Genomic DNA, 13,601 nt, shown 5'->3' on the forward strand with positions numbered 1-13,601 from the left:
TTCTCGAAAGTGGTGGATTCTCTGTCCATCTTGGCTCAGAGAATCCATTTGGCAGGATCCCTGTGGATCAAACTACAGAAGAAACAGTGAACAAAGACACCCAAACCCAAGGAGGAACCAAAGGCTTCCGTCTGAAGCCTGGAGCGATGAGCAGATATTATCTTCCTGCGGAATACACGGCTCATTCCTCCAATTACTGCGGGACGCAATGGGAACTGGTAGCTCACCGTTCAAGCACCTTGATCCAAGCCAATCAAGGATCAACAGAGATGAGAAAGATGTGGAGCCGTGGCGGGATTGATGGAAATGCTCGATTCCAACTGGACTAACCTGTTCCGTGTCCCATCAGATCTCACCAGTCTCTCAACTGGCATAGCTGCACCTGGAGACATAGCAACACATCTACTGGAGGCGAGGAAGAAGGGCAGCACTGGCTATAAACTGTTTCAGGAAGAGAGGTTTGGAAAAAAGAGGCCAACAAGGGATTCTTTGAACCCTTGCAGAAGCAAACATTAAAGACATTGAGTGACATTAAGGTGAAGAAGACATATCAAATGAAGGGACGTTAGCTGATAATGAAGGCAGATAGAAACCTTTTTGCCAAAATGATCTTGATTGGCCAAACAAGAAAGCTGCACATGAAAGATGTGCTCTCCCATCGCCTTGGACCCATACCATGGGCGTTGGCTAATCCAGAAGGAACCATGAGGAAGACAAGCAAGGCAGCTCTGGCGAAACAGCTCAAGAAAGACATGTCACCAGTGCAATCTATACCAGAAAACTCACCTTGTACAATAGATGGGATGGCACTGGTACAGAAACTACTGCTGGATTCAAACCACATGTCTTTTGCTGAAGTCTCCAAAACCATCCTTTCAGCAGCCTTGCGAGAAGGAACAGCTTGCGAGCGCATTGAGATGGTATTTAATGTCTATCAAGATGAGTTTATAAAGAATGCAGAATCAACAGAGGATCTCAGAGTGGGATATCAAGACCCTTGGACATAGAGTATATATACATATAGACATATATACATACATACACATACATATACATTTACATATACGTAAATATATATATACCTACACATAAATATAAATATATATATACAAATACATACATATATATATATATATATATATATATATATATATATATATATATATATATATATATATACCGATACATATACATATGCGTACATATACATATATATATATATATATATATATATATATATATATATATACATATACATAAATATATATACAAATACATACATATACATATATATATATATAGAAAAATATATACATATATGTATGTACCAGGCGTAGTGGCGTGCGCCTGTAATCCGGCTACTCGGAGGCTTGGGTTGGAGGATCGCTTGAGGATGGGAGCTCTGCGCTGGGCCGCACTATGAGAGGGTGTAGGGCAGCCCAGAATCATGGCGAAACCCAATCCTTATCCCTGTGTCATAAGAGGCGACCAGGGTTGCGTCAGGAAGGGCATCTGGCGTAAAACCTATGCCAAATCAGTATGCGGATCATAAGGGATGATCCACTGTGGCGACCCTTAACGGGAGCAGCCAAAAGATGAACAACATATACATATACATATACATATTCTTTTTTTCTTTTAACATCTCACGTTTAGCCTGATGTTGGCTTCGCGGTTCAGGTGGTGGCTTGGCATCCTGGGGTCCGAAGTTCAAGCCCTGTTGGCCATGAATTAACACCAGGGGCTTGACAGCCTGTTATCCTTCCAAGGTCGGTGAAATGAGCATCAGTGCACTGGTAGTCGGGGCACTGCATCAGCGGCAGAGCTGCGCCCCTAACCAAGAATGCAACCAGCAGCCAAAAAGGCAGCACACGATGGGAACATCTCATGTCACACACCTCCTGAAACCACATTTCTCTACCCACTATTCGTCTTCCTGTAACTTTCGTCAAACTTCCAGCTTCCTTCTGTGTTTGCTGATCTAAATTCACCAACACCTACATGATTTTTCTTCAACCTTGCTTTACCTCATCTTACGTAATCTTTTTGAAAAAAAATAGTTTTAAAAACGGTCTTTTAAAATGTTTCAACTTCCTCTTTCACACATGTGGTTCTTGGTATTGTATCATAATTCACTCTCCTGCTTCTTCTCCTTCTTATGATTCTTATTCTTCTTCTTCTTCAAAAGAATTTTCAATTCAACCTTTCCTTCATCCCATGTTTAAAACGTCCCACTGTTACGTTTCTTCTCTCTAATCTCTTAATTCTCCTTTATTGCATCCCTCATGTAATGTCTTTAATCATATCGCTGAGTTAAAAAAAAAAAAAACATATTTTAATCCCAGTTTACAATGCATGTTCATGTTCCATCAATCGTCCTTTTTTTCAAAACTTCAATGCCAATTCACTCTAACTCCTGAAATCTTGCTCCTCCTAACCCCTCACCCAGCTGGTCCTGGACTCTGTGTCCATTTCTCCTGACAAGGTAGAGAGCTTGCTGTCAAACCTCGACACAGATTCTGCAACAGGTCCAGACGGCATCAGCCCACGTGTCCTAAAAACCTACTCTGCTGCTCTTTTTCACCCTCTCTCTGTTCTATTCACCCTCTCATTTAATCAAGGTCATCTGCCATCTGCTTGGAAATCAGCTAAAATTACCGCTCTGCATAAAAAAGGTGCAAAACAGATCCCTGCAACGACAGACCAATCAGCCTTCTCCCAATCATCAGCAACATTATGGAATCCATCATTGCTTCAGACATTAAATCCTTCTTCTTCTCCAATGGCTTGATTTCCGATCATCAATTTGGATTCAGACCAGGTCACTCTACCCTAGATATGATGCTTCTGCTCTCCCAGCAATGGATGGAAGTCCTCAATGCCAAACATGAAATCAGAGCCATGTCCCCAGACATATCACGTGTTTTTGACACAGTCTGGTACCCTGCCGTGCTCACCAAACTCTCTTCCTATGGTATCCAAGGACATCTCCACTCATGGCTCGCATACTTCTTCTCCTGTCACAGCCAATGTGTGGCCCTTAATGGAGTTCTCTCATCCCCTCTTCCTGTTCATGCTGGAGTTCCTCAAGGCAGCATTCTGGGCCTTGTTCTTGTTTTCATCAATGATCTCTCTGACTCTCTGGAAAATCCTCTTTATCTCTTTGATGATGACTCCACCCACTGCTGTGCAATCTGTTATCCCTCAGATCGGCGAGCAGCAGTCTTTTGCAGATCTGGATGAAATCACAAGCTGGTCCAACATGTGTGACATGTCTTTCAACCTTGACACATCTCACACTCTCACGATGACTCTCCAAAAGAACCCCCCCCCCGCCCCCATCTACTTTCTCAACAATCCCCTTGAAGAAGTCCATTCATTCAAGCTTCTGGGTCTCACTATCTGCCATGATCTTTCCTGGAAAAGCCACATTTCCAAGATGGCCTCCAAAGCCAGTCATCGACTGGGCATCCTCCGTCGTGCAAAGTCCTTCATTGGCACACCTGAGCTCATCACATACAAAGCTTTCGTCCACAGCCTGATGGAGTACTGCTATCCCCTCTGGGCTGGTGCTCCAACCTCTCACCTTCCTCGGCTTCATGCTGTGGAAACCAAGGCATTTAGGATCATTGGTATCTCCTGCGATGAGGCTGAGTCTTTGGGTCTCTCACTGTCTCACCACAGGCAGGTCGGTGGTCTTTCTGTCTTCTACTATCTTCAATCTGGCCTTGCCCCTCCTGTTTTTTTTCTGAGATCTGTTCCTCGACCCATATTTCCGCAGGGCGCTCAAGGTCCACGAGCAACCACTTCTGGTAAAACTACCAAAATCTAGAATCACTGCTCACCTTCACTTTTTCATTCCTCTCACCTTCACTTCCCAGTTATCACGAACCTTAAATTAGAAAGTGACCCAGTGGACTCAGAAGGACCGGCATATTGGAATCCAAGGAAGTGAAGGAAGAGATGGTTAACCAAAATATTGATAACCTTAATCGGAATGTTGTCCAAATTTTAAATACAATTGTGAGTGACACAATCCCAATTTCCAGAAGTTCTCTCAGTAAGAGAATTAAAGTCCCCTGATGGAATGAGCTTTGCAAACAGGCTATCCAGGAAAGGAGCCCCGCTCTTAAAAGATTAAGAAGAACCCTGAGGATGGAGGACGTTATGGAATATAAAAGAAAAAGGGCGCATGCTCAACAGATTAACAAACCAGCCAAAGCAGCTTCTTGGCAATCATTTTGTTCTTCTATTATTCTGGACAACCCTCTTAAAGTCATATGGAAAATAATTAAAAGTATTCAGGGAATCAAATATGGATGGAAATCTATCCCGGCACTTATTTTCCAGAACAAAACTCTGTTTAAATACAGACAAGGCGGAGGCTCTGGACCAACATTTCTCTGGTTGTTTTGGTGAAAATAACAGGGATAACGAGTCAAAAGCACCTATGCTTCAACTTGCAAACCAATACCAGGACATCATCAATGACGGTCAGCTGCTAAACTCCCCTCTTAACCTGGAATTTACTCTTTGGGAACTTAAGCAGGTCATTCAGAAGGTTAAGAATAGTGTCCCAGGTCCAGATCAGTTAGCCTATCTCATGGTGAAGCACATGGATAGCAGGATGTTGAGTGTGTTCCTTACACTATTCAATAAGTGTGGGAGCTGGGGAAAATTCCCTGAAATTGGAAACACTCCATTGTAGTCGCAACCACTAAGGATGGGAAAGACTGTACAGCCCCATTCTCATATCGTCTGATGTTCCTCACTTCGGTTGTCTGCATATTGATGGAGAAGATGGTAACAGCTTGGTCTACTTCCTTGAAAAGAACAACCTCATTTATAAACTCCAGAATGGGTTTGGAAAGGTACAGTCTGCTATTGATCATATTACTACAATGGCAAACGAGGCCAATTAAGTTTCAAACAGCCAGGAGTTTCTTTTGGGGTTGTTCTTGGATATTCACAAGGCGCATGACTTTGTTTGGAAAGAGGGCTTTCAATATAAGATTCACAACCTCAGGATTAATGGACGAATGTTTTGGTGGATTTGTGATTTTTTTTTTATCTCATAGATCATTCCAGGTGAGAGTTGGCCTGAACCTCTCCTCGGTGTTTCATGTGGTTAAGGGGATTCCCCAGGGTAGCAGTCTGAGCCCAACTTTCTTTAACATCATGATTAATGATGTAGCTGCCCACCCCAGGTTCCACAGAAAGATCTTTCTTTTTTTTGCGGATGACATTGCCATGAGTTCCCATTGTAAGAATTTGGCCCTTTCCGGTGAAAAAGAAAACTCAAGAACGATATCAGTCTGGTGCAGTGGTTCCCAACCTTTTTCAATATACCGTACAGACCACCTTGTTGTCTATAGTTTTTCTACAGACCACTTACCCCCATTTGTCATTTGAAATATCTCTGAAGTAGGTCTTAAATTGCGTATCCAAGGCACTAAGGTGAGCAGTCAAAACTTCTTTGATGTTGTGCAATCTAATCTCAGAATTACTGAGAAATTATGTGAGCAACTGAAACATTCCAGTAATGCCATTTTCTAAGAGAGTTCGCCACACACTGAGTTTCGTTCTGAATCCCGGCACTTTATCGCTAAGCGTCAAAATGTTTGGATCTTTGCCTTGCAGTGAAAGGTTGAGATCACTCAGGAGGTTAAACATGTCAGATAAATATGCAGGTTTTGCAAGAAAGAGTCGGTCTTTTTAGTTTGTCAAGAATTATTCCAGTTCTTCAATGACAATTGAAGTCACCACATATGAGGAAGAGAGAGTTCCAATGAGAAGATAGAAGTTGGTCCATGTTTTCGGATAGTGAGGTGTAGATGGAGTCATCACTGTTTGATGGACGGTACAGTACACATATAAACATGAGGTGGGCGTGGAGGGGAAGCCATAGCAGAGGTATTCCTGGGCGTGTGGGGGAGTGAGGGCAGTGCATGGATAGTGAGGAATAGAGCCTTTGATGAAGAGAGCAACTCCTCCACCAGGACGAGGCTCAGGTCTGTCATACCGGAGGAGGGAGTAACCAGGGAGAGATACTTGGGAGTCAGACACGTCTTGGGGGAGGAAAGTTTCTGTTAGGCAGATTATGTCTGGTTTGTCAGTGGCAACCTGTATGGAAAGATCTGTAAGGTTTGAGCGAAGGCCCCGGATATTTGAGGTCCACACTTTTAATGAGGAGGGAGGGGACGACGCTTTGGGTGCAGGGAATGGGAGGGGAGGGGGAGGATAGGAGGTAAGGAGAGTTGATGAAAGAGTGTGGGGGATTGCAGAATAGCTAGGGGAGGGGGCCAGATGAGGAGGAGAAAGGCTCTGTAGTGCTGGGGGAAAATGGGGGGGCAATTGAGGGGCAGAAGGCAGTTGAGGATTTGAGGAGGTGGAATGATGAGATGGAAGTGAGAGGGCAGGGGAAGAAGGCAGCTTTGTGGATGAGAGGGCGGGGGGGGCTTTGAGAAGGGTGAGTGAAGGGGATGAATGGTGGGGAGAGTTGAGGGAGAAAGGTGAGGGGAGAGTTTTTGAGAAAGGTGAGAGGGAAGCTTGGAGGGAGAACAGTGTGATGGTTGCTTTGAGAGGTAGGGGTAAGAGGGGTGAGTTGGCACTGAAGTTGGAAAAAAAGAATGGTTTATGGAAAGTGAACATTCATAGCAAACTGGGGTTTTTTATTTTTCGTTCAGAAATGCGATTAAGGACATTTCTTGATGGATGCAATAAAGGCAAATTAAGAGAATGGAGAGAAGAAACGCTGTGACCATTGGATTTTTTAGGCAAGGTATGAAGGAAAGTCGAATTGAGAGCAGTCTGTTGAAATAGAAAAATAGTGCATTATGATACAGTAATGTGAACCACACGTGTGAAAGAGGAAGATGAAGCATTATAAGAGATCGTTTTTATTATTATTATGATTATTATCATTACTAGTGCATGCCCGTAGGTGCGTGGCCGTACGTGCAAACAACAACAACAAAAAAACTTTCAAACAACCACACAGGGCGTTCCTTCGCTCTCGTAAACGACACACACACAGACACACTGCTGGAATTATAGATAGATGTACAGTTAACTACTTTCTCTGCAGTGTGATGCCATTTTCTGGGGGAAAAAAGTACCAAAACAGCAACAAAAAACATCTAAAAGGTACCAAAAAAACACCCGTTGTTTAAATTTTGTCTCCTACTTGCTTATTTTCGATCGTAAGTTATCGCGTGTTTAAAATTTACTTCCTGGTTCGGAGCATACCAGCTCACTCTGATGTTACCGAAATTTGTGCACCGTCTAATATGAAAACGATCATAACTTGGGGCATTGTGTTTATCTATAAATGCGCATAAGAAATCGAGAAATTATTAGAATACACGAAGTCATCACTCTCCGGAAGTGCGTACATTGTAACCCGTAATGGGGAACGCGGCTGAGGTTCTCTTCCCCCATCGGCCACGCCCACGCAGCAACGTGTCTTGTCATTGGTTGGTAAATAAATGGCCATAACTTGGGAAGCTCTTATCCGATTAATATCAAACCTTGAAAAGGCACATCCTCAGGTCCCCAGCAATGCAGTTGGCAAGTTTCAATTAGGTCGGACCAGTGATTGTCGAGAAACAGCGGTCACAGACACACACACACACACACACACACACACACACACACACACACACACACACACACACACACACACACACACACACACACACACACACACACACACACACACACACACACTGCTGCAATTATAGATAGATTATTATTATTTGAGAGAGTTTTCATCAGATTAGGTAATGGAAAGGTTGTAGAAAAAATCGTCAGGTGAATGGTGAATTTGGATCGGAAATCACGGGGAGTGGAAACAGATCACGTGGTTATGGGAGAAGCACGTGGTTATGGGAGATGTATAGTCAAAAGTGAATTTATTTATTTATTTAATTTAAATCAGGATTGCGTAAGATTCGGAAAAAGGGAAGGTTGAAGTAAAATTTTGGAGGTGTATGGTGAATTTTGAACGGTAAACGCAGAGTGAAGCTGATGGATCAATGAAAAGTATCAGGAAGAGGGTGGAGAAGCACGTGGTTACAGGAGGTGTATCGTTAGGAAGGATACAAGGAAAATTATTATTTTTCGATGGATTTTTGAAGATTAGGTAATATTCGGGAATGGAAGGTTGTAGGAAGACATCGTGAAGGTAATGGTGAGAGTGGGTCAGCTCAAGTAGAAGAAAGATGGTGTGCCGGCAGGAGGGAGAAGAAGAAGGCTTGGGACTCGTGGGTATGCAGGGAGAAAGGTAGTTTTTTTTTGTTTTTTTTTATTGGTGCGGAGGCATTACGTTTCCAGGTTGTCCGTCCGTTCGTCCGTCCGGATATTTGTTTACGCGAAAACTCAAGAAACAAATTGTAGAATTTCATCAAACTTGGTAAAAAGGTAAAGTAAGACAGGGCAATTAAGTGATTAGATTTTGTGTCAGATATGATAAAGGTCAAGGGTCAAAGGTCAAGGTCAAACTCTGAAATTTTACTGTTTATGCCCTAACTCAAATATTGGACAGAATTTCATCAAACTTTGTACAAAGATAAAGTTAGACAGGTAAATTAAATTATAAGATTTTGGGCCAGATGTGGTAAAGGTCAAGGGTCAACGGTCAAGGTCAAACTCTGAAATTTCACTGTTTATGCCCTAAATCAAGAAATAAAAGACAGAATTTCATCAAACTTGGTAGAAAGGTAAAATTAGACAGGGCAATTAACTGATTATATTTTGGGCCAGATATGATAAAGGTCAAGGGTCAAATATGTCAATACTCAAGTGTTTGTGCGGGAGAGCGGAGGCATACCCGTCGACTGCACGCAGTAGAATTACTCTAGTTTTCTTTTAAATTTAAGACAAGAAACAGAGTGTTTAGTTGGGAGGCATGGGGGCGTTGGGAAAGTGGCAAAAATAGGAATTGAAGGTAATAGGGAGAGAATACAAATAAAAACGATCGTACACCTCGAGGGGAAGGATGGGTAGGCCTCAAGGAACCCGGGAAGACAAGGTCAATGAAAACTCACAAAATAGCACGATTTTTGAAACAAAACCGAACTTGGAACACAGTAACATGTAGGTGAGAAAATAAACAGTTAAAAGGGGAGAAATAACAACCGGAAACTTAACTTTGAGAAAGTCGACAGAGACCCCTGAAAGAGACCAAGCTGTTGCTGCAAACCCAGAACCGGAAGTCTCAATGTTTAACAGCAATAAATCAAATTTTAAAGTTTAACAGCAGCATTTTAAAAAATACACTCGGGAAATACGAAGACGAGTTAGGTGGGATGCAACACAAACATAGAAAATGATTGCACAGTGTACAGATTGTGACGTAACACTGTGTCGGGCTGTGATATATGTCATTGTTGAACATGAACTGAAAGTTAATATTTATATCTGTTTTGGCTAAAATGGCTGCTTTGAATACTCTGCTTCGGATTGCAACAAAAGCCAGCAAATGTAAAACACTGGAAGAACATACTGTATGTATAAAAAAGGTGACGGATGTCGAGGAGGTAAATTGAACAACCCGTTTTTATTGAGTGAACATGTGCAAGCTGAAAGATAACTTTTTTGGGGGGGGAGGGGTGAGTAACTTATGGACCACCTTCCATTTACTTGCGGACCACAGGTTGGGAACCAATGGTCGAGTGGAACAATGGGCCGAAGACTGGGGGTGTAGGCTATCTGGTGATAAGTCCAAATTTATCATTTTTTTTCTCGTAAGAAGAGGATTGAGGACATATTGATGATATAAAGCGTCGTCTGAAGTGTCCTTCTTTGGAATAATTTTTGATAAGGGATTAACATGGACCGCTCATTTTTTTTTTTTTAAAGGTTGCTGTTAAATGTGCCAAAGGGTTAAATCTGTAACGCTGCATATCTGGTACTGATTGGAGAGAATGTGGGAAAGCCTCTTCCTTCAACATAAAGCCTTTATTTGCTCTCATCGACATTATGGTTGTCAGGCTTTTGGGGATATGTCCATGAGCGATCGCAAAAAAAACTGGAGATTATCCAGTTGAAAGCTCTCTTGTCTGTTTGGGGACATTTATAAATTCTCCAGTGTCAGCTCTTCCAGTAGAAGTGGGAGGAAGGCCCTTGGCCCTTCTTTGGGAATTTGCCACAATGAAATACTGGGCTAGAACCATCTCGTCTGGGGATAACCACCTTGACAAAGCCCTATTCACAGACTGTTGGGAATACAAATTGCTTGGTAAGAACTCCACTTCTCCTCCTTTAGGCCTCACCTGTAAAAGGGCTGCTAAAGAAATAGGGCTGGATTCCCTTCCCTTCCCTTCATAAAGTACCAATTTGGCCTCCCTGGACTCTCGAAATCCCCCACCCCATCCTGGTCTGTGCTTGGATATCTGGGGAAAAACCGACAGGGCTAATCCCGTGGCAACATGCAACCAGGCAATTTAATTTATTAATTCCAATTGGAGTCAATCAATCCTTGCATGTCCATATGGATGGGTCTAAAAAAACCTCTCGGGAGAACAGCTACTGCAGTATGTATCCTGGACTTCAGGATGGTTAGATCAGTTGGATTAACCAACCATCTCTCGGTTTTATCGACCAAACTATGTGCCATAGTTCCACTCTTCCACTCTTGAATTCCTCTTGAAAGTGCATTCTGCCGTTGAATGGATAATCGAGTCTAACCCTCTCAGTGTGGTCATCATCTCTGATTCACTTTCTATTAAAGTCACTTCTATCTCTGCTTCACACTGAAGGTGTTAGAATCCCCACAGGATGGTGGTAGATATGATCTGGTTCTTGAAGTGCTCTACCTGGTTAACACTGTGAATTAGAGGGGTTCAGTGATCGATCTGTGCTGGATCCGCACTCATGTGGGCATTGGTGAGAATGAGGCCTGTGATCTGGTAGTGAAGCAAGCCCTTAAAATTGATAACGTTACCCAAATCCCTCTGGGCCCATCACAAATTATTAGTTGAGTCAAAGACCTGATTGAGAAAAAGTGGGAATTTTAGTGAGACACGAGCACGAAGGGAAGATTCTGTCATTAGATGCACGCAGGTGTGGTACCCCAGTTAAGCTTCCCAGCTTGTCCGGAGAGATCAGGTAGCTCTATGTCGGTTAAGAATCTGACTCTGTCACCTAAATTCTTGTTTTCGTAGAATAGGATGTCACTCTACGGGGCACTGTGAATATTGCAGAAAGCCTGAAGATTTGACCTACTTGTTTTCAAAATGCTCGCTTGATGAGGGATGCAGATGGCGCTTTTTAAAGACTGTTAGAGAGAAGGGAGATCAAAGTGTCGGATTTGCTAGGAATCATAAGTTTGTTGAACCAGAAGCACTCCCGACTCTGTAAAGCAGTATTAAGATTCCTGAAAGCGTGAAATCCTTATAAAAAAAAATCTTCGAGAAACCTAATGGCACCTTCGATATGATGTTCAAGTTTTGGTGAGTGGCATATATATATATATATATATATATATATATATATATATATATATATATATATATATATATATATATATATATATATATATATATATATATATATATAGAGCCTCACGGCTCTGAAAGCACCATTGAACACCAAAAAAGAAGAAGAGCACGGATTCCAATATTAATTCCACCGTCATTAGCAACACTGAAGGTTCTCAGTATGTTGAAAGTGATCAGTGGGATTTTGAAGAAACTATTGGAGACAAAATCAGTAATTGAAACTCTTTTGGGAGGATTGTGGAGTCTTCTCCTTTCAAGCCTTGTGAGAGTGATTCAAAGGAAGAAGGCGGAAGTGTTTGTGAAGAAGAAAACACTGATCATGTGTTCACAACAGATTGGTAGGGTTTGTTTTTAAATTCAAATGATGGCTTATAAAGGATTTTGTATTTATTGATAAATCAATTACATTACTCAAGCAGAAATACACGTCATTGCCATGACAGCACAGACACCGCCCAGGCACACTCGGACAGCATGGACAAAATTGGCGATGAATGCTTTGTCCCACCATCGCAGGTTGACCAGGTGTCTTGTATGTTATGGGATCGTCCCATTTTATACTTTCCGCCATTTGTGTCTGTGGTTGTGCTGTGTTCGTGCTGTTGTCATGCTGCTGGAAATGCCATGGTGACGATTGAAGGGCTGGAATGGTGATTAAACCCTAACAGCTCCACTGAAATCGATTGTTTTGAGAATGAAGTTGGGAAGTGAGTATTGAGGAATGAGGGAGAGCACAAAGTTGAGGGGGGGTCGGCGGGTGTGTGTGTGTGTGTGAGCATATGAGAATGAAGAGGAGCACAAAGTTGAGAGAGCAGTGTGTGTGTGTGTGTGTGTGTGTGTGTGTGTGTGTGTGTGTGTGTGTGTGTGTGTGTGTGTGTGTGTGTGTGTGTGTGTGTGTGTGTGTGTGTGTGTGTGTGTGTGTGTGTGTGTGCATATGAGAATGAAGAGGAGCACAAAGTTGGAGAATAAGCATTTGAGAATGAGGTTGAGCACAAAGGGGATAGTTCTAACTACATTCACGATGCATCTTCCCCCTTTCACTGATACGAGGAGGAGGGTTATTTTAGCTGAACACAATTGCTATGGCGATAACTACAATAGGGATCCCTTATGTGTTGATTGTAACTCCCTGGGGTGTTCCAAAACCACCACAATATTATAAGGAAATATTGGAGCATCTTCAGTTACGTAGCTCATCTATGTATGAAGCCTGGTGTTGGATTAATGTTGAAGGTGGCGAGCTTAAGATCATAGGGTCTTGAGTTTGAGCCCCTGTTGTTTCGTTAAATAATGCCAGGTGGGTTGACTCAGCTGATCATTCATCCGAGGTCAGCAAAATGAGTATTAGATACTTCAAACAGAGGGCACTGCATTATCAGCATAGCCATGCTTCCAGCAATGATGCAACCAGCAGAACCACAGGCTGCACAAGAGTGTCTCTGGGTCAAAATGGATTTATTTGTTTATAAATTTTTTAATGTAGAAAAATACTCGGTTTTATTCAAGGTACCGCATTGTTTATGTCAGCCAGTGACTTTATATTATTGAAGGGAGAAAGTTTTACTTTTTTTCCTGCTCTTGATTGCTGACTACAATGAACTCAACACAGGTATCAGAACATGCCTGGACTAGCTCAACAGACTTCGCTTAAAGGAAACTTGTCACCACGCATAGAGTGGAAAGACATGTCAGCCATGACCCTGCACATACCACAACAGGATTTTCATAAACTTGCGGCCACAGCAGTAAAAGCTGAGTACCCTTTCCACGGTTCCTGGAGCATTACCTCAAGGTACTAAACACTCAAATGTTGTACACCTTGTAGACGTCGGACAAACTCTTTAACAGCCTTTGATATGACATGGCAAGCTAAGGGCAAGAAAGTGACTGAAATGTTGAATTGCTCCATGTGGAGGTCTCAGTATGAAATGACAATGTTGGAAAAAGGTCAGGTAGCTGAATTCCATGGTCTTTCCAAGCACACACTAGTAATCAGTTTTCAAGTAATTTAGGCAATTCAAGTACATTACTATCTTACCAGCAGAAGCCCACGGTAAAAATACCGCAATATTGAAAAAAAAAAATTAAAAAGAGAGAAAA

At 42.3% G+C, this 13,601-nt stretch overlaps 1 protein-coding gene and 1 pseudogene across 3 annotated transcripts in view; one reads left to right on the forward strand and one right to left on the reverse strand.

The window, feature by feature from the left end:
* Positions 1–13,601, reverse strand: part of LOC147026089 (T-box transcription factor TBX4-like) — a 198,510-nt gene that overhangs the window by 134,615 nt on the left and 50,294 nt on the right. The gene's annotated exons all lie outside the window — the stretch shown is intronic.
* On the forward strand, positions 1,327–1,467 carry LOC147026091 (signal recognition particle RNA; annotated as a pseudogene).

The sequence above is a fragment of the Eptatretus burgeri genome, chromosome 5, assembly GCF_056783735.1.
Source record: "Eptatretus burgeri isolate ZD-2024b chromosome 5, Ebu_testis_v1, whole genome shotgun sequence".
NCBI lineage: Eukaryota > Metazoa > Chordata > Myxini > Myxiniformes > Myxinidae > Eptatretus > Eptatretus burgeri.